This window comes from Rhinatrema bivittatum, chromosome 8 (genome assembly GCF_901001135.1).
Source record: "Rhinatrema bivittatum chromosome 8, aRhiBiv1.1, whole genome shotgun sequence".
Taxonomy (NCBI): domain Eukaryota; kingdom Metazoa; phylum Chordata; class Amphibia; order Gymnophiona; family Rhinatrematidae; genus Rhinatrema; species Rhinatrema bivittatum.
Window position 1 is genome coordinate 200,895,672 of NC_042622.1, and position 22,066 is coordinate 200,917,737.

Here is a 22,066-nt window from a genome sequence, read left to right on the forward strand (position 1 = left end):
AGTACACATCCATGCTGTGCTCGGACAAAAAAAATGACTGAATTCGTTTGGTGCCACCAGATGATGTCAGTCACATATCATGGCTAATTCAGTCTGCTTATTGATGGGGGAAAAAAAGTTATTCCATTATAATATTAGCTTCCAGGCAGATGGAATAAGGACTATCAGTCAAATAAGTGGAGATACCCAATTGAAGCTACAGTGAAGGTGGGGTCAAGGTTAAGAACATAGGATGTGCTATGCTGAGTCAGTCTAAAGGTTCATTGAGCCCAGCATCCTGTCTGACAGTGTCCAATCTGGATTACTAGAAGTACCCAGCAGATCCCAAATAGTAGATCAATGTCTTGTCAATTACTAGAGTGTGGCATCACCCCATCTTGGAGTGCCTGACTTTTTGTATTCTACTGTAGCAAGGTGAGCTGCTAGCTCACTAATGTCTGTTGCCAGTTGCACCCAAAATCCTGATATTCATTAAGGTATGTGTGTTAGTATTTTCTCAAAACTGGACTCTATGAAGCTTCACACATAATGCCACAATCAACACCTACATTCTAAAGATTATCATCAAGTCAGAAAAAAGATCGGTCAATATGTGGTGGGTATTTGTGAGTCTGAACACTTATAGCAGCAGTATTGATTCCAGTGCTACTCTGGTAAGGTAATGTGGGAACAATCATTACTGTTGCCTGCACTGTACCTGTTCTGTGGATAAAAAGCACATTTTAAAAAAATGTCAAATTATAAAAAGCATGTTATTTGGATGTCTATTCTATTGATTCTTTGGAGTCAGCTTTGATTAGCCTATAGTCACACATGGTATATTCTGGAGGACAATATTGCAAAATGACTTTTCAACAATACATACACAATTTTAATTTAACATTTTTAACTTAAAAATAGCTATAACTGGAAAGACATTCAAGCAGCAATGCATCTACTCACCAATGAATTTAAATTTACAGCTGATTAGGAGGCTGGGAAAGGGAGGAAAGTCAGGAAATGTAAACATCCTCCTTCCATTCTTTTTTTAAAAAAAGACACACCATTAAACTTAAAACCAGAGCTATAGTTAAGGAAATCAGATATGCTCCCAAGCATCACCCCTTTGCAATTCTTCCCCAGGGACTGGGCATGAGGAAACCACCGAATGTTTTGGAGGCACTGCTGCTTCAATATTCTCACTCACTGTTAACCTCTTCTGCCTCCAAACTGCTACTACATCTCTGGTCTGATCAGAGGGCAGGCCAATTCCTGCTTATAGTCAACAAGCTAGTTACACTAGAAAAGCTGACATGAAGAGCTCTATCAATCTGTCCAATTTTGCAAGCATAGCAGACGTTTTCAAATTTGTTGCTTATATGGAGAAATTACTACTTACCTGATAATTTCCTTTTCTTTAGTACAGACAGGTGGATCCAGAACCAGTGGGTAATGCACCTCTATCAGCAGATGGAGATGGAGCAAAGCTGATATCACGGTATATATACCCCTGCACTGTCATCAGCCTGCCAGTGTTCCTTGCAAAAGCTTACTGTGGACAAACTAACAAAAACGTGATTATTAACAAACACTCCAGTACTCAGCCAAGAGGAAACCACTAAGCTCAGACAAGGAGTGCAATAACTCTATCCAGGGACTGGATCGACACAACAGTACTCCCTGGAACAAGCAACCATACAGGAGGGCCATAGTACAACCTTTTGGCAGCCAAGGGCAGGAAGGCGGATCCACTTGTCTGTACTAAAGAAAAGGAAAATATCAGTAAGTAGCAATTTCTCCATAGCGTTCAGACAGGTGGATTCAGAACCAGTGAGTTGTACAAAAGTTACTCCCAAGCAGAGTGGGAGGCTGCCCGCAGTCCAGTTAAAACTGCATGTGCGAAGGCTGCATCCTCCCAGGCCTGCACATCCAGGTGATAATGCCTGTAAAAGGTGTGTAAAGAGGACCACGTTGCGGCTCGGCAAATGTCGATGGGAGACAACAATCTAACCTTCGCACATGACACTGCCTAAGCCCTAGTGAAATAAGCACTAACCTGACTAGGCAACGGCTGATCAGCATTCACATACGCGGCCGTGACTATCACCTTAATCTAGCAGGCTAATGTAGCCCGTGAAGCTGGCTTGCCCTATTTACTTCCACCATGGAGAACAAACAGGCAATCTGTCTTCCTGAGAGGTTTAGAAAACTCCAATACCTCAAGGGCCGTAACAGGCAATATTCCTCCGCATCTCTTTCCCTGTCCAGAGACAGTAGGGAAATGACTGATTCAAGTGAAAATCCAAGACCGCTTTGGCAAAAAGGAAGGAACAGTACGCAGCTATACCACTCCCGGAGTCACTCGTAGAAACAGCTCCAGGCAAGACAAAGCCTTCAGTTCGGATACTCGATGTGCAGAACAAATTGCCACAAGAAACAATATTTTCAAGGTCAGTAACCTCAAAGAAAGGCTACGCATTGGTTGAAAAGTAGGGCCCACTAAAAAATTAAAAACTAGATTAAGACTCCACAAGGGCACCAGAAACTGCAAGGGAAGACAAAGATGCTTCACTCCTTTCAAGAAATGAGCCACATCTGGATGCGTCGACAAGGGTCCACCATTCACCTGACCTCAGAAACAGGCATGAGCTGCCACATGTACCTTTAATGAATTAAGGGCCAACCATCCTGCAAAAAATCCAAAATGAGCAGCATCTTAAACTGACGAGGAAGAACCTCTCAATCTTCGCACCAAGCTTCAAACACTCGCCAAATCTGCACATAGGCTAAGGACGTGGAGAACTTTCTCGCTCACAGCAAGGTGACAATCACCGCAGTAGAATACCCACGCTTCAAGCAAGTGAGCCTTCTCAAGGGCCATACCATAAGACAAAATTGAGTCGGATCTTCAAGAACAGGCCCCTGCCATAGCAGATCCCTGTGTGCCAGAAACCGGAGGGGAGGGTCCACCAGGAGCCTTCGCAAATCTGCATACCATGGTCTCCTGGGCCAATATGGTGCCACCAGAAGCACCATCCCCGTGACTCTGATCTTCCAAATCATTTTGCCCAACATGGGCCACAGGAGAAAAGTATACAGCAGCTTGCCCTCCAGTCACTCCTGCCCAAGGACTTTGGATCTCTCCTGCGACTGAAGAAGTGAGGAACCTTCGCATTGTGAGAAGTAGCCAGCAGGTCTAGAAATGCCTCGCTTGACAATTCCCATTCTCCTGGATCCAGACTCTGTCTGCTGAGAAAGTCAGCTCTTACATTGTCTTTTCCTGCAATATTATTTATTTATTTATTTATTTTAGATTTTTATATACCGGCATTCAAGACATCAGTCACATCATGCTGGTTCACATAAAACAGGGGTGCAAAGTAAACATAACTATAACAATGGTGCTGAAAAGGCAGTTACATATAACAAGGTGATAAGAACTTGGCTTAGAAGGAAGAGAAAGGACAGGTTATTAATTCACACAAGTAAAACGATAGAAGATAAGGTCAACCATAGTGTAGATGGAGATTAGGGGTGGCTTGGAAGTATTAGATCAATTGGCTTCTGGGAAGGCTTGTATGAATATCCAGGTCTTTAGTCTTTTTTTGAAGGTTGAGATGCATGGTTGTGTTCTGAGATCTGAGGGGATGGAGTTCCATAACGGTGGGATGGCTGTAGAGAAAGCTCGGTCTCTTAGTGTGCTGTGTCTGGTAGATTTGGACGGTGGTACCTGTAGCGAACCCTTGTAAGCATCTCTTGTCGGTCTTGACGAATTGTGTAGTTGGAGAGGGATCTGTAGGTCAATGGGAGCCAGTTGGTGGATGTTTTTGTATGTGGTAAGAATGGCCTTGTATATTATTCTAAAGTGTATAGGTAGCCAATGGAGGCTCTTTAGAATGGGGGTTATGTGGTCCCTTCTCCTGGTATTTGTCAGAATTCGTGCAACTGCGTTTTGCACCATCTGAAGCGGTTTGGTGTATGAAGCGGGAAGGCCAAGTAGGATGGTGTTACAATAGTCTAATTTTGAAAAAATGATTGCTTGCAGAATGGTTCTGAAATCTTGGGCATGGAAAAGAGGTCTAATTCTTTTCAGCACTTGTAGTTGATAGAAACAGTCTTTGGTGGTTTTGTTAATAGTGGCTTTGAAATTCAGGCGATTATCAACTAGGACTCCTAGGTCTCTCACTTGTGTGATTGTTTGCGTGGCTTGCTGTGCAGAGGTAATGGTGTTGTTCTCTGAGGCGATGAGCAGTAGTTCAGTTTTGCCGGAGTTTAATACCAAGTTTAGGCTGGTGAGGAGGAGTTTAATTTTTTGAAGGCATGTATCCCAGTAAGCCAGAGTTTTTGCGAAGGAATCCTTAATGGGTATCAGGACCTGGATATCGTCCGCATAAAGGAAGTGTTTGAGGTTGAGGTCGGTGAGTAGTTGGCATAACGGTATAAGGTAAATGTTAAATAAAGTAGGAGACAGGGAGGACCCTTGTGGGACTCCTACTGACGACGGGTGTAGAGAGGATTCTTTGTTCTGGATCTTGACCTTGTATCCTCTGTTACTGAGAAAGGATATGAACCAAGATAGTGCTGTGCCTGAGATACCTATAGAGGCTAACTGGTTAATGAGTAGGGAATGATTGACGGTGTCAAAGGCTGAAGAAAGGTCCAGTAGGATCAGTAAGAAGGCTTGACCTTTATCGAGGCCCAGGATGAGGTAATCTGTTAAGGAGATGAGGAGGGACTCCGTGCTTAGTGTTTTGCGGAATCCGTATTGTGATGGGGATAGGAGGTTATTTTCTTCAATGTAGTTTGAGAGTCGGGTGTTCACCAATTTCTCCATAATCTTGGCTATGAAGGGGAGGTTGGCGATCGGTCTGTAGTTGTTTGGGTCATTAGGATCTAGATTAGGTTTCTAATGCAAGGTTTCTAATGCAAGGCTGAGATCTCCTGAAGATGCACTTCCACCCATTCCATAAGTTGAGCTATTTCCTGCGACACTTGTTGGCTTCTTTCCTCCCTGCTGATTGAATTAAGCCACTATTGTTGCATTGTCGGTGATTAAGTAGTATCCGGACTGCTCTGTGATTAAGTAGTATCCGGACTGCTCGACCCTGCAAATGGTCACCAAACCACAAGCACGTCAACTGGACCGCACAGGCTTCCAGCTGATTGATGTCCCAGAGGAACTCTTCTGCACTCCAGCATCATTGTGCTGCTAGCTCCTGACAGTGAGCTCCCCAACCCTGGAGGATTACATCTGTCATGAGTACTAGCCAGTCCGGTGATCTTAGGGAAACCCCCTTTCTTAGAAGATCCACTTTTCAAAGAAATGTTATTGAGTTTCACAGTAAATACAATAAACACACAGATTCCATCACAAAAGTGTTATCTGAAACAAGCTTCCCCATGCCCTCCCCAACCCTGGTATGACAGCAGGAACAGATATGAAAGCCAGCACATCATATTATAACAAAACAAAGGACATGAAAATCAGAAGAACATGAATATCAATACATAGGGTAAGCTTACCCCCAGATAGAAAAGACAGCTAATACAATAAAACCTCCAGAAAAGATAGTATTACATGGTCAATAATGGCTGATTTCTCTCTGGGATCATCTTCTCAAACGGGCCGATACAGTAAAAATCGTGGGACAGCAGGCGAGCGCCCGCTCTCCTGTGCGCGTGATACAGTAAATTAATTTATTTAAATTAGGGTCCGTGGCAAAAAGAGGCGCTAGGGACACTAGCGCGTCCCTAGTGCCTCTTTTTGGACAGGAGCAGCGGCTGTCAGCGAGATTGACAGCCGACGCTCAATTTTGCTTGCGTTGGTTCTCAAACCCGCTGACAGCCATGGGTTCGGAAACCGGACGCCGGCAAAATTGAGCGTCCAGTTTTCAACCCGCGAGCCGCGGGCCCATTTAAAATTTTTTTTTTTTTTTAAATTTTTTACTTTTTTTTTTTTTAAACTTTTGGGGCCTCCGACTTAATAGCGCCATGATATTAAGTCGGAGGGTGCACAGAAAAGCAGTTTTTACTGCTTTTCTGTGCACTTCCCCGGCGCCGGCAGAAATTAACGCCTACCTTTGGGTAGGCGCTAATTTCTTAAAGTAAAATGTGCGGCTTGGCTGGAAATTTTACTTACTGTATCGCGCGGGAATACCTAATAGGGCCATCAACATGCATTTGCATGTTGCGGGCGCTATTAGGTTCGGGGGGGGGGGGGGTGTTGGACGCGCGTTTTCGACGCGCTATTACCCCTTACTGAATAAGGGATAAAGTTAGTGCGTCGAAAATGCGCGTCCAATCGCGGGTTAATAGTGCGCTCTGCCGGAGCGCGCTGTACTGTATCGGCCTGATAGTGATCTATATTGTGAGTGACAGTTCTGAGATCATTAGGCAAAGTTAAAATAAAAGGTGACCAAATTGTAAGAAAACGCTGCAAGTATGAAAAAGACTTCAGCCTAATGGACTGGGATTCCAAGCATAATAAGTCAACCAATTTTTTAAACCAAAGGTCCCCAGTGGGAGCAGATTGTTCCAGCCACCACAAGAGAATGCATTGCTTCCCCACTAAACAACATTTATAAAGAAAAAGGTTGCCTGCTATTCCCAATTGCTCATTCTCTGGATGCAAGCCTAGTAAGCAAATTTCAGCCATGCTTTCTATAGAAGTGCTCCACCACTAACCAAGAATATCCCCCCAGAACACCTGAATAAGAGGACACTCCTACAATCCATGGCCTAAAGTTGCAGCCATAAGTCCACATTTAAGATACTTATTATGTTTGGTGATCCCAGCCCTGAAGGCATGGTCTGGAGAATAAATCATGCAGATCCCTAAACATTACCTCTTCAGAAGAATGATATAACAAACTGACAAACATGTCGTCCTCCTCTAAGTTAATCCATAGGTCTGTACACCAGGCCTTTGCTAAAGAAATCAGTAACCCATATGATTGGATAGAATGATTAAAATCCTTACAAGGCATGTTTCTTACTAGCACATAAATAAAACAGTTGAAAAGTCCCAGAAGTATATTGGACAGATTGAAATTGACAGGATATAATTTCGAATTTGCAAGTAAGCGAGATAATGATGCAACTGAAACCCCAAATGAGAGACACAGTAAGGAAATGAATGAACCCTCTTAGTTTGTAAATTAATAAAAGGCAATATCAATGCTCTCTGACTCCCTTCAAGTTCCCTAGAGACAGCTAATGTATTTCCAGGAGGGAAATAAGGATTACCTCTGAGTGGCAATAAAAACGACCTCCCCCATGGTAAGGACAAATGGGCTCGTAAAGGTTTCCAAGCATCCCTTGCAGCTTTAATCTATAATGATTTAAGCAAATAGGAGGGAAGGGAATACACCTTGGGGCATGAAGAACATACACACCAGAGAAAAGGGGGCAACCAAAGTTTTTTCTAAACCCAGATTCTTATATAAACCCACATTACCCAACCAATCCCCCACTTGCCGTAAGTTACAAGCGATATTATAAAAGTGAATATTGGGAAATCCACCTCTTTTGGTACCATGAGATTTTTGCGAGACAACCTTGATTTCTTTCCTTTCCAAACAAATTTCAACCAAATTCGGGAAATCAATACATCCTTGTGGGAAAAGAGAATCGGGAGCATTTGTAGTATAAAAATTTAGGAAGGAGCATCATTTTTATGAGTGCTATACGACCCATGAATGAAACAGAAAAATGCATTCATTGCTCACATGCCTTTTGAAACCCTGATAGAAAGGGGAGCAATATTCAAGGGGTACCACATATTAGGGTCTCTGTGGATTTATAAACCTAGATATTTAAGTTTATCCTTAGCCCATTTTAAGGGAAAATGTTGCCATAACGATTGTAAAGTGTCTGAAAGATTTAAAACCTCCAATTTATCTAGGTTGAATCGTAATCCCAAAATACTACCAAATAAGGTAAACAGCTCCAATCTTCGGGACAAATACTCCTGAGCCCTAGGCAGAAAAGCAAGTTTGCTTACTGTAAACAGTGTTTCCGTAGATAGCAGGATAAATTAGCCATGCTGTCATGGGAACTGTCCATCAGGGCCCAGGAGGTGGAGCTTCACTAGTAGAATACAGAACTTTGCTCTGTACGGCTGCGTGTGCCTTCCCGCACAGAAGAACAGATTCTTCTCAGTCTGTGATTAAGTAGAAAAAATCCTGTATGACTATCCAGGGAGGTGGGGTGGGTCAGCATGGCTAATTCATCCTGCTATCTATGGAAACACCGTTTACGGTAAGCAAACTTGCTTTTTCCCGTTGATAGCAGGGCTGAATTAGCCATGCTGTCATGGGAGTCCCAAGCTCCTGATCATGCTGAAAATCCACATACTGTTTCACGAGTTATGTTTTCATCTCCTGTTTTATTCTTTTCTTTTTTGGCGTGATCTAGTCGGTGGATAGTCATGTAGAGAATTATGAAACAATAGAGTGTAGAATGGCTCTTCCTACTTTTGCATCATCTACAGCTTGTTGATCTAAACAGTAATGAGACGTGAATGTGTGCAAGGATGACCATGTCGCTGCTTTACAAACGTCAATAGGTTGTACTTGGCAGAGATGCGCCGTAGAGGAGGCTATTGCTCGCACCTGATGTGCGTTCGGATGAGATGACAGAATTACTTTTCGGCGGTCGTAAGCGTGTGAGACCTCTGAGAAAAGGATTTGCATTCTAAAAAGGATTTGCATTCACAAAAAAGTGGGGGAGTAGCTTGCTTGTTGCGGCGGTTACTACCCCAAACCAAATAAGACTGATACTTCACTTTCAATGCATATCCATCATAGCTCTCTGCTTCAACGGCAGGGGGGAAAGAGGAAAAGAGAATTTATATTCAGGCAACAATCAACAAGGACTGAATTACATAGTCTTGGTAAACAAATAAGCATGGGTGTAGTTTGCTTGTTACGGCGGTTACTACCCCGAATCAATTAAGCCTGATACTTCACTTGGAATACATATCCAGCGCTGCGCACTGCTTCAACGGCAGGGGGGAATAAAGAAAGAGAGGATTTATATTCAGACAACAACCAACAAGGACTGAATTGCACAGGCTGGGTAAACAAATAAGCGTGGGAGTAGCTTGCTTATTGTGACAGTTTCTACCCCTAACCAATTAAGCTAGATACTTCACTTAGATGCAGCTCCAGCACTGCTCTCTACATCAATGGCGGGTAACTAGAACCAAAAAGTTACTAATAAGGGCCAAGAGTAACAGATAAGTATGAGAAAAAAAAAGTGTGAAAGCTTGCTGGGCAGACTGAATGGACCATTTGGTCTTCTTCTGCCATCATTTCTATGTTTCTATGTTTTTTGGTAACAGAACTGGATGCATTGTGCAATCCAACTCGATATAGTCCTTTTTGCTACCGGAAGTGCTGGTGCGTTTGGATTAAACGAGACTAACAATTGTGATGATCTAGGTGTTGATTGTGTCCTAGACTTGTAGTATGCCAACGCTCTTTTACAGTCTAACGTATGCAACAGCTTCTCTCGCTCATTCTGATGCGGTTTAGGAAAGAATGTGGGTAGCTCTATTGACTGATTTAAATGGAAATGAGACACCACCTTTGGAAGAAAAGATGGGTGAGTCTGGAGTACCACCTTGTTATGGTAAAACTGTAGGTATGGACTGTAATGCACCAATGCTTGAAGTTCACTGACCCTGTGTGCCGACGTCACTGCCATGAGGAAGACTACTTTCCACGTGAGATATTTGATGTGAACGGATTCAATTGGTTCAAATGGAGGTAACATGAGATGTTCCAAAACGAGGTTGAGATCCCATGGTACTGGTGGTTTTGAAATCGGCGGTCATAAGCGTGTGAGACCTCTGAGAAATCTGAAAACCATTGGATGGACCGATATGGGATGACCCCTATATGTCCTGTGATACGCTGCTATAGCACTAAGAAGCACACGAATCAATGATGTAGCTAGACCGGCTGTATTCAGGGTATGGAGATAGGCCAGTAAACTTTCCGGGGCACAATCCATAGGTTGGAAGCCCTTATTGCAACACCAGGTGGCATATCTTTTCCACTTAAAACTGTAACTTCTTGTCGTGGATGGTTTTCTGGAGTGTAGAAGTACCTCTTAACCTCCATGCTGTTAAATGAAGAGACGATTGCATTGGGTGTAGAAGAGACCCCCTTTCTTGTGTTAGGAGGTCTATTTGATTTGGCAGTGTGATCGGTTCTTCTACTGAAAGATGAAGAAGGTAAGAGTACCATGGTTATCTGGGCAAGCTGGTGCTTTTAGAATCAGTTGTGCTGAGTCTTGCATGCACTTTTGTATGGTCTTTGTGATTAGCGGAATTGGGGGGAAAGCATACATGAGTGGTTCCGTCCAAGGAATCAGAAATGCATCCTGTGCTACTCTGCGATTGCTGTTCCAAACAGAGCAGAAACGCGGAACTTTCGTGTTGTGTTCTGTCGCGAAGAGATCTATGGTTGGAAGTCCCCACCTGTTGAATATGGTTAATGCTACTTGTTGATTTAATACCCATTCGTGAGGGTAGAAGATCCGACTTAGCCTGTCTGCCCGAGTGTTGATCACTCCTGGTAGATAGGTTGCTTGGATTTGTATGCAATGACGATGTGCATGCTCCAGAATCTGAATCACTTCCTTGCATAGCATCCACGAACTGGACCCTCCTTGTTTGTTTATATAGAACATGGCTACCTGATTGTTGGTATAGACCATAGCTCTTCGACCTTGCAGGTGAGGTAGAAATGTATGAATCGCGTTTTTGATGGCTTGTAACTCCAGTAGGTTGATCTGAAGATTTTGTTCTTGGGTGGACCATAAGCCTTGAGTCTGAAAATGGTCCAGGTGTGCCCCCCAACCCTTGCGAGAGGCGTCGGTGGTCAGGACTGCATTGTGTTGAGGTGGACTGAACAAAGCTCCCTTTGACAATGTTCTCTGTTTGAGCCACCAGTCTAAGTCCCTTGTCATTTCGGTGGTGAGGGATATTTTGGTTACCAGAGGTTGCGAGTGTTGCCTCCATTGTCTTTTCAATCCACATTGTAACCTGCGCATGTGTAATCTTGTGTTGGGTACTGTATAAATGGCTGCTGCCATGTGTCCCAGGACCGTGAGAATCTGGCGTGCTGTCGGCTGTGGGGTAAAGCGTAGAGAGCGCAGTAAACGTCGCATTTCCACTGCTCTGACCCGCGGTAAGAACGCCCTTGTTTTTAGGGTATCCAATCGCGCTCCAATGAATTGAAGAACGTGTTGTATCGAGAATGGATTTTGGATAATTGACTACTATCCCCAGCTGATCCAAGCATTGAATCGTTTGTTGTAGTTGCCGAAGTGTCTGGGGATGTGATGCTACTAATAGCCAATCGTCCAGATATGGGAAGATATGGATACCTATATGGTGTAAATGTGCCGCCACCACCACTGCCATGTATTTCATAAAGACCCTGGGGGCCGCCGAGAAACCAAATGGCAGGACTCTGTATTGATAATGCTTGTTCTGAAATTGGAAGGATAGGTAGCGCCACAAAGAGGGGTTGATTGGTATGTGGGTGTATGCATCCTTGAGATCTATGAAGCACATCCAGTCCCTGGGATGAAGAAGTGGTAGAATATTTTTTAATGATACCATCTTGAATTTTTCCTTGCGCAAGTGTTTGTTCAGCTCCCGGAGATCAAGAATTGGTCTGTGACCTCCTGTTTTCTTTGGAATTAGGAAGTATGGTGAATAAAAACTCCTGTGTCGGGCATGAGGTGGAATTAAGTGAAATGCTCGTTGTTGTTGAAGGGATAGTATTTCCTTCAGTAATTGGGGTTGATGCTGTTGCTTTAACTTGCGAGGTTGATGAGGAAGCCGAGTTTTCGATGAGAACTGTAGTTGGTATTCTTTTTCTACCACTTCCAGAACCCACTGATCCCGCTAATTGCCTTCCATTCTGCTAGGTGGGCTGAAATCCTGCCCAGTGGGTGTGGAGGTAGTAGTGGTGGCTGTGTCCTTAAAAAGATGACGGAGTATTTGTTGAAGACGTGGTTTGCTGACTTTGTGGACATTGCCCTCTTGGGCGACCTCTCCTTTGTTGATTCTGATGCTGTTGTTGTTGACCACACATTGTGGTTGGCTATAATTTTGAGGTTGATACGATTGGTATTATTGCATCACTCTACATTGGTATGACTGCTTACATAGGGAGTTACAGTATTTCCTTTGTGGAGGGTACATTGAGGGTTGAGTCAGGGACTGGACAGCCACTACTTGTTCTTTTAAACTGGCCACAGTCTCCTGAAACTTATCCCCAAATAGGTTATCAGCTTTGCAGGGTAGATTTGCGAGTTTTGACTGGATGCCCTCGTGAATGGCGCTTGAGCGAAGCCAAGCAAGCCTTCTCGCCGCTATGGCCGATGCCGAGATTCGGGATGAAGATTCAAATGATTCATAATTCGTGCATAGAAGGTGCCTAATGACCTCCTCCATGTCTCGAATCGGGTTGTTGGACTCATTCGAAAGATGTTCTGGATCAGGTAGAATGTCCTTCATTTGCTGTACACACTCAAAGATATTGAACAATATAAAACTGATGTTGCTGGATGCGGGCAGTCAGCATTGCCCCCTGAAATGACTTACTTGCAAATTCGAGTAGTTTTTGTTCTCTACCCGGCGGTACTGATGCGTGTAATTTGGATCTTTTGGCTCTCTGCATCGCTGATTCTACCACCAGCTAGACAGAGTAAAAAGGAGATTGCCTCATTCTGAATTTCAAGTCTGTTTTTCTGGATACAGGTGGAATCGAGAATGGAGTCTCCCAAGACTTTTCGAGGACTGAGTCTAAGACCTTATGCGAAGGTAGAGAAGTGGGCTCAGCTGGCATGTCAAATATTTTGAGTAATCCTAAGGACTCTGCCCTTGGATCAGGCGTCTTTTGAATCTCAAGGTACAACATCGATCCTACCTTCTCAAGGAATTTCGGGTAGGATAAATCCTCCAGTGGCGAGTATGGCTCAGAGGGCTCCTCCGGAGGATCAGATGGAAATCCAGTGGATGACGATGGGGACGTTTGAGGGGGAATTAGGTTCTGTTATGTAGAGAGGCTCACGTTCAGGTGGTCGTTGGACTGACCGTGGATGAGTTGGATCTCTTGGAGGCGTTGTCGTCACTTTTCCTGGGGAGGAGGGTGTGGAACTATGTTGTGGTTCACTTCCACCAGTTGGGGAGGTAGGTAATGCAAACGTCGATTGCACGACCTCGAAGAAGCCAAACAACGCTGACGAAAGTTGAGTGAACGCTTCTTTCGTTTGTGTCAGCATTTGTGGTTTTGAGGTCGTTTTTAACCTTCGAGGTGGTGTTTGGTACGAAGTGGGATAGCCTCTATTCTCTCAGTACGTTGTGAGTGCAACTCATGGGTTACTCTCTCCCTTTTCTTCTTACGCTGAGGTTCCTGTGAAATGTTGTCACTTATGACATGTCTGGAAGTGGATCTGAACCTACTCTTATAGAAGAACATGATGACCTTGAAGAGTGTGACGTGATCTGCAAATACTCCTCTTCTGAGTGTATTCGATCACTGGGGAAGTGGTGTCTCCCTGGTGGTGATTTTTCTTGATGCATCATTGTCGGTTTGCTCAATGTGGTCGACGCAGGAGTTGTTTGTTGTTTCCCCTGGGAAGCAAATAGTGTTTTCCGTGATTGTGGGTTCTTTAATTGCGTGTCTCAGTCTCCTGCTTGTTTATGCGTCAACGTTTTCTTTACATGCGCCGATCTTGACGCTTCATGTGGCGCTCTTGATGTTTCATGCACCGATCCCGACGCATGCGCTGATGTCAAAGCAACGTGCACCGATTCCGACACTTCATGCATCGATCTTAAATCTGTCTGTGCCAACTCCAACTCTTTAGACGCCGATCCTGGCACTGCTTGTATTGAGCTGCATTTCAGCTTTGCTGCGTCATGTGATGTTTTTTGCGACGCTTTTCCCCCCCGTATTCGACTGCTTTTGTCCCAAGAGGTGCGTCTCAGACGCTGACGACGTTGGAGGGTTGTCGTGGATGGGTCCCCTATGCCTTTTTTGAGGCCTTTGCTTGCTGGCCTTTTTCATGCTTGTGGCCGACATAACCTCCAGTCCCGGAGGTGTAGAGATCTATGGACGCTGACTTCCTTACCGTCGGGGTTTTTTTCTTTTGATGGACGTGATCTTTCTACACGAACATTTCTTAAAGCCCGAAAGCCTTGGATTCGATATGTTTCAATTATGCTGAGGAAAAAATGAAGTCCCATGTGGGATCCCGTGCGCGGAAAGAACAGACTGAGGAGAATCTGTTCTTCTGCGTGGGAAAGCACGCGCAGCTGCACAGAGCAAAGCTCTATACTTTACTAGTGAAGCTCTGCCTCCTGGGCCCTGATGGACAGTTCCAGGGGCGGATTGGCCTATTGGGGGATTGGGCATCCCCCAGTCGCGCTAGTCACGTGGTCACATGACAGAGTCGCGCTCGGCAGACCATGTGGTATCTCCTGGGCCGGCTTGGGCGGCAAATCCCTGAGGCAGTCATCGGGAATCCGCAGCTGGACAGTTCCCATGACAGCATGGCTAATTCAGCCCTGCTACCAACGGGAAAAAAGTAGTATATCATCTGCAAATATATCTTAAGAAAGGGAGAATTAGTCATGCCCTCTGCTTCAGTTATCGTATCATTTAGAGTCAACACTAAGGGCTCAAATGTTAAGATAAATAACAAAGGGGACAGAGGGCAGCCCTATCTAGTACCTCTGGTTAAAGAACAGGACAAAGAAAATGAGTTGTTCACCCATACCCTGGCTCCCAGATTTGAGTAAAGAACTTGAATGGCCTCAAATATGAAGTCTTGAAATCCAAAGATGGGTAATAAGCATTTAAAAAATGTCCAGGAGACACTGTCAAACGCTTTTTCTGCATCTAAATTTATTAGGACAGGGTCTGTAACACCTAATCTTTGCCAATTTTCCAGCAACGGAACCACCCTTCTTACATTTAAGACTGCCCTTCTACCATATACAAATCCCACTTGCCCTTTAGAAATAAGATTAGGTAAAATTATCTTGAGTCTATTGGCAAGCGATTTAGCATAAAGCTAGATATCCAAATTTAAGAGGGAAATGGGTAGGAAGTAACCAGCAAGGGATCTTTCCCAGGCTTTGGCAAAACTATAATGTTAGCACTCTTAAGGGAGTCAGGCATCCGCCCCACTTGTACCATGGTATCAAATAACATCTTGAAAGCCATAGCTGCTTTCACATTTTTATAAAATGTGAAAACAGTTTTATAAAATTGAGCCATTAGGCCATCCGGGCCAGTAGATTTCAGCAAAAAAAGTTCTGCAATCACTTGCTGGACTTCCTGAATATTTATGGGCCTGTTCAAAGACTCCAATTTATGGCCCAATTTTAAAAGGGCCACACGCGTAAATTACAGGTGGTTATGCACATGGCCGGGCCTTGCGCGCACCGCATGAATTTTACAACAGGCCTATTACGCACAGATGTGCCGGGCCCAAAGAAAGGGGTGGGCTGGGCCGGGACAGCGCCATTCAACGCTGTTGCCGGCACGCAGAGATTACTTTTGCTCCAGAGGAACAGTAAATACGCAAAAAAAGAATTTGGGGATAGTTAGATTAGGTTTAGAGGGCAGGGAGGAGAGGGGAGGAGGGAGAAAAAGTAGGGTTAGCAAGTTCCATGTGACAGGGACCGACCAATGGCACCGGTAGCCCCTGTGACATAGTAAGAGCAAAGGCTATCGGCACCATTTTGAATACTGGCAGCCGACGGCCCGAGTGCAGGAGATCGCTCCGGACCCCCCCGCTGGACCACCAGGGACTTTTGGCAAGTCCTAGCGGGGAGGGGGGGGGGGGGTGTCAGGAGGGTGGGGGTTGTATTTAATTAAATGTAAAGGGTTGGGATGGGGACAAAAAAAAAAACATTGGTTGTAGTTTTTTTTTTTTTTTAATATTCGCTCCATAAGACGCACAGACATTTCCCCCCCACTTTTGGGGAAAAAAAAGTGCGTCTTATGGAACGAAAAATACGTCATAGAAACTAGCAGGAAATCTATTCTGGTCTTAGTGACATGAGCCCTGGCTATGTAAGTGAACCCTATCTCACCTGGGTGTAAGATTCTCCACGAGCCTAATAGGTTTAACTGGTCACAAAGAAAAGGAATACCTTTATGAGCACCCATAACTGAAAAGGGAGAATTTGATTGTCTATCTAGATCTCCATTCACTATGCAATTAAAGACCCTTCCCAGCAAGTCCAGTACTGTTATAATTTTGGTGAAAAAACTGTGATCATATCTATTAGGGGCATATATGGAGGCCATCCTAACTGGTTTACCAAATAGGGATCCACTAATGTATCTGCCTTGAGGATCAATGTAAGTCTGGGAAAGTTAAAAAGCAACATTACGATTAATTAAAATAGCCACTCCACATCTCTTTGATATCCCCTGCGCTGCAAAAACCTGTGACCCCCAACACTTTCTAAGTTTAGCATGTTCATGTTCTGTCATATGCGCTTCCTGTAAGTACGCAACATGACATTTCAATCCATTTAACTGGGAAAGTACCTTCTCTCGCTTAACAGGCATACTCAGGCCTGCTACATTCCAAGTAATGAATTTATGTGTCCCCCCTTTGGAGAAAAGAAAGTGTAGAGATAGGAGTGAACAAAATTTAAGTGGGTGAAATTGCACGTTACTCTCAATGTAAAATAGTATAGGAGTAAAACCACCTCCCAAAAGAGACCAAAAACTACAAGAGCAAACTCACATACCACATGTCATGTATAACCAGAGTGCATATCCCAAGAGAAAAATAATGTGCTAAATAGCCAACATCCACGAAAAGAACTTCTGAATAAAAGTACCCCCAAACCGCCAATCCCAAAACAACCATACTTGCAATCAGAGGCAAGATATCAGTCAGATGTGCCACCTCCACCTTTAAACCAGGTCAGGTATACATCGGAAAAACCAGCGAGCCTATGCAAACAAAAATCAGGAAATAGTATAGGCTTGTAAGTAACCAAAAACGTCACTCATCAGGAAGTTCTACAGTAGAAAAATAAGATAGAAAAAAAATAAAACTTGCTGGATTGAGCCCCTGAGAGAGCAAACCCTGCAGTAACAGTTCAGTTCGCAGTCTCCTCGTGGAAATTCAAAGGTTCAGGAACAATCCAACTGAGATTATTCCTGTCCGTAATAATGTAATGGAAGGGAAGACATTATTCCTTATGTCACCATGTTCTGTAGTTGTTTCACAAACTGCTGTGCTTTCTCAGCTACACAAAAATCGTGCCATTTAACTTGGTGCCATATTCAGAGTTGAGCAGGGTATTGCAAGGTAAATTGAATATTATGCTGAAACAGACTGGAACAAACTAGAGAGAATTCCCTGTGTTTTAACATCACTCGATTGGAAAAATCCTGGAAGATAAGCACTTTTTGATCTTTATAGTAAATTGCTTTTTTTGCTGGAAGGCTTGGAGGATCATGCCTTTATATGAGTAGTGTGAAAGTTTAGCAATGACAATTCTGGGCCTGGTTCTCCGTAGCATCTTAGGCTGTATACGATGTACCCTCTCAAAAATCATTTTACCTTGGATTTCAGAAAGGCCCCGCTCCCTCAACAGCCAGTCTTTCCAGTAATTTAGCCAAATTGACAGTCGAGTCATCCTCTCCACTATACCAACAAAGCAGAGATTTTTTCATAGTGCCCGGTTTTCAAAATCATCAAGTTTCTCAGTTTTTTCCACCATTTCCTTTTTGAGGTTGTGCACGTGCTTCTTTAACTGTAGCATGTCGTCCTCCATGCTAGAGATTCTCCCTTCAGCGTGATTAAGTCATGGTCCCAGGTCCAAAAGGGATGATTTTAATTCCTCTATTTGTGTAGTGATATGTGAGAAACGATTATCAAAGCATTTACGACAGCCTCCATGAGCTTAGTCACCAGAGTGGTGTCTAGTTCCTCTGCTGACGTGGCTCCCATCCTGTCGGCCATTTTGGGAGACATGAGTTTCACTTTATCTTTTTCTCTCTTCGCAGATCAAAAGGCCATTCCAGCGGCGAAACTCTCCAAAATCACACCAGCGCGCACTACACCACGTCCCACAGCGACAGTCCACAAGAGGATAAAATTTCAAGGCAAATGCATAAAAAAGGCTCAAATGAAGGAGGCAGCACCCGGAGCTCTGTGCCACGCATCTTACTGAGCCCACCACATCACGTGACCCCCAGATGATCTACTTTTAACCACCACTGCAGGTGAGTGCAGACCTCCATCAGTAAGAGAAGTCGAATCAAATAGTCCTGAGAATATGGGCTCCAATGAGACAGCAGAGTGCCCTCACCCATGGCACCACCTCCAGGGTTGCCGCCATCAATCCGAGCAACTGTAGCTAGGCCACACCATCGGGCATATTGTGTTCATCAATAGATGCACCTGCACCATCAGTATGAATACAGTCCTCTTTCACGAACATCCTGCCCTATTTCGTATCTAACCGGTTCACCACCCAATCTAGCTCCTGCAACAAGGAGATCACCTTGATTGAAACCTGGAGGCTCTCTTCTAGATTCTTGGCCCGAATGAGCCAGTCATCCAAGTACAGGTGTACCAGGATCCCATCCTCTCTCAAATCAACCACCACAACCTTGGAAAAAGTTCTGGGCGCGATGGCCACACAAAAGGTATAGGACTCGAAACTGACAAGGACATCCCAAAACCACGAAATGCAGAAATCGTTGATGCTCTAGCCGGATAGAAATATGCAGGTACGCCTCGCACAAATCCAGAGATGTCAGAAACTCCAGACTATACTGCCATTATCACTGAACGCAAGGTTTCCATGTGAAAATAAGTCACACGCAAATGATAGTTGACCCCCTTGAGATCCAGGATGGGGTGAAAAGAGCCCTCCCCTTCTTGGGCAAAACAAAATAAATGGAATATCAGCCTGTATTTTCTTGAGACGTGGGCACTGGAACTACAGCCCACAGACTGAGGAGTCTTGACAACGAATGCTCCATTGCCTGTCTCTTCTGCGGAGAGTTGCAGGGAGATATCATGAACACGTCCCTAGGAACATTGCGAAACTCCAGTGCATAGCCATCTCATATCACCTCCAGAACCCACTGGTCTGATGTGATTTTGACCCACCTCCGACAGAGAAACAACCTCTCTCGTTCCTGGAGGTGGGTCAGAACACCTTCATTGGGAGGATCCACTACCTGAGCCTGTGCCCCATCTGGACTACCTGGGACGAAAGGACTGAGACCTACCCAAAGGTTGAGCCTTCTGAAAGGCCACTCCTCTGTAGGGTCGAAAACGTTTGGATCCCCTAGTACGACATCTCATGCTGAAAGAACACGGCATCTGTTTCTTATCCTCTGGCAGCCAAGGAACCTGGGGCCCATCCCACTCATTCGCCATTTTCTCCAGCTCGCTCCCATAAAGAGTGAGCCTTTAAATGGTAACTTCATAAGGTTAGACTTGGAGGTTGCATTGGCTTACCAATTTCTCAGCCATAACTGACGCCTAGCTGCTATTACCGAAGCCACCCCTCTGGCCGAAGTGTGGACTAAATAGCAGCCTGCATCTGCCAAAAAGGCTGGTTCCATCACTGCCCTGGAATTCACACCAGATTCATCATCTTCCTAAGAAGTAAACAAGAGCGAGCGACCAGGAAACAGGAAGAAACTATCTACAAATTCACTGTCATTGCTTCAAAGGCCTGCTTAAGGACAGCCTTAATTCTCCTATCCTGTGCATCTTTCAAAGCAGCTCCTTTTTCTACGGGAATAGACATCCATTTGGTAACGGCACACACAAGCGTATACACTTTTGGAAAGCGCAACTGCTCTCTTGCAGCTGGATCCAGGGGACCCAGTCCTTCCAAGACTCATCCCCCATTGAAATTAGTTTCCAGGGTACCCCATTCAATATCAATCAATTCTTGAATGGCCTCCATAATAGGGAAGAAATATGAGGCTTTATGCAAAGAAATCAAATGGGATCTCTCCTTGGCTTAGAAATGGATTCAGCCCCAGGTACTCCCACCATCTTCAATGTCTGGGAAATCAGAGCCGTAACTCTTCTCCTATGAAAGAACCACAACATAGTTTTATACAGCTCCAATCCTGGAGGAATTTCCCCAATCTCCAGGGAGTAAGGATAGTCTTTCATCACCTACGCCATATGGGAAGACAGGCAGCAGATCTAGGCAAACTCCGATACTTACCCGCAGCACCAGGCATGCGGGATTTCGCTGATTGCGATCCTGACCTGTTAAGATTGGCCAGTGCCAATGACTGCACCTGAAGAAAAGACTGCAGTCCTTGAAAAAATTCTACCCAAGAAAAGGTTGAGGGATCCATGTTAAAACCAAGGGGCATGTGTCCTGTGCCCAGTGAACTACCTTCCCCTGCTGAAGAACCAGTTAGGGGAGCTCCAAAGTCAGGCAACCCTTCTGGGAGCGCTTTTCCCAGTCTTGATTTTACTAAGCCTGGTTCTTCCTGCATGGGAAGAACCAGGCTTAGTAAAATCAAGCAATACCCCCTGAGCTTCCAAGCAGCGCTGACACAAGTTAGAGGAAACGCCAGGCTGAGATGCCCAAATATGTCAAGTAGCACAAAGGGAAAGGCGCTAAGGTTTCTTTGCTATAGGCGCCATCAGTCTGTCAGTACGCTCTAACAGGCATACTGACAGACGTCTGAGAAGTCTAACAAGCGTACTGGGCGTCTGAGAAGTGTGTGTTCAGCTGTATTCATGCTGCAAAGAACTAGGTGTCCAAAATTTAGGCACTCAACACTGTGCCTTGATGAGCATCCAAAAACTAAGCTCCCACAAGGCCGCTCAGATTGTGCACATAAATAAGCATATGAACGCCCAGATAGATGCCCCTAACTAGGCACACAACTGGATGCACAGCTGGATGCACTAGCACGAACCAATGGAACTGAAGAGGGCAGCCTAATTCACAGGAAAAAAAAATGTGCAAAATACTACTGCAGCTTGCCACACAGCAAACAAGTGGGGCCTAGCCAAAAGGCTGCTCAACCTGCCAGGCTGCCCACATCCCCTAAGCTCCCCCAAAGGCAGGAATAAATGTTAGATTGGTGCGCCGAGCACAGAGAGTGGAGGAATCCCTCCAATACTTCCTTACCTGAGCTCAGCCCACCCTGGCTGAGTAGCGTCTGTCTCCAGCTGCCTTGGGAGAGGGCATATACCTTCACTGCCATGCTTGGCTTTCTGCACCCGCTTACCTTTCAGATTTTTTTTTTTTTTTACACAGCTAAGGCCAAGTCAACTGAAAATCAGCTACCGGACCAAGGCACTCATCTGAGGGAGGGATCCAAAAGTTACACCTCAGGAATTCTTGACTGAGGGAGGGATTATAAGGAATCACCACAGGAGAGCGGGGCAAATAAATTTCCTTCTTTTCTCCTTTTAAAACGTTAAGCAATCCACAGTAGGGAGATGCACGTCCACCATCTGCTGGAGACGGAGAATACTGGCAGGCTGTCAGTGCAGGGGTATATACATCATGACGTCAGCTTTGCTCTGTCTCCATCTGCTGATAGACAGGTTCTGGATCCACCCTGTCTGAACGCTAACAAATCTCTAGATTTTAACTACTGCAAATCTTTGAGAGCTTCACTTAGAAAGCAGAGTTGCTTACCTGTAACAGGTGTTCTCACAGGACAGCAGGATGTTAGTCCTCACATATGGGTGACATCATCAGGATGGAGCCCAATCACGGAACACTTTTGACAAAGTTTCTAGAACTTTGACTGGCACCTACTGGGCATGCCCAGCAAGGCACTGACCCTGCATCCAGCAGGGGTCCCCCTTCAGTCTCGTCTTATAGTAAAAAGTACGTGCAAAAAATAAAATAAGAAAACGTAAATGAATCCAACTCTGCGGGGTGGCGGGCGGGTTTCGTGAGGACTAACATGCTGCTGTCCTGTGAGAACACCTGTTACAGGTAAGCAACTCTGCTTTCTCACAGGACAAGCAGGATGGTAGTCCTCACAAATGGGAGAATAGCGAGCTGAGGATGCCC

At 44.8% G+C, this 22,066-nt stretch overlaps 1 protein-coding gene across 4 annotated transcripts in view; it reads right to left on the minus strand.

Moving 5' to 3' along the window:
* NLK (nemo like kinase) overlaps window positions 1-22,066 on the minus strand; it is a 642,623-nt gene that overhangs the window by 133,869 nt on the left and 486,688 nt on the right. The gene's annotated exons all lie outside the window — the stretch shown is intronic.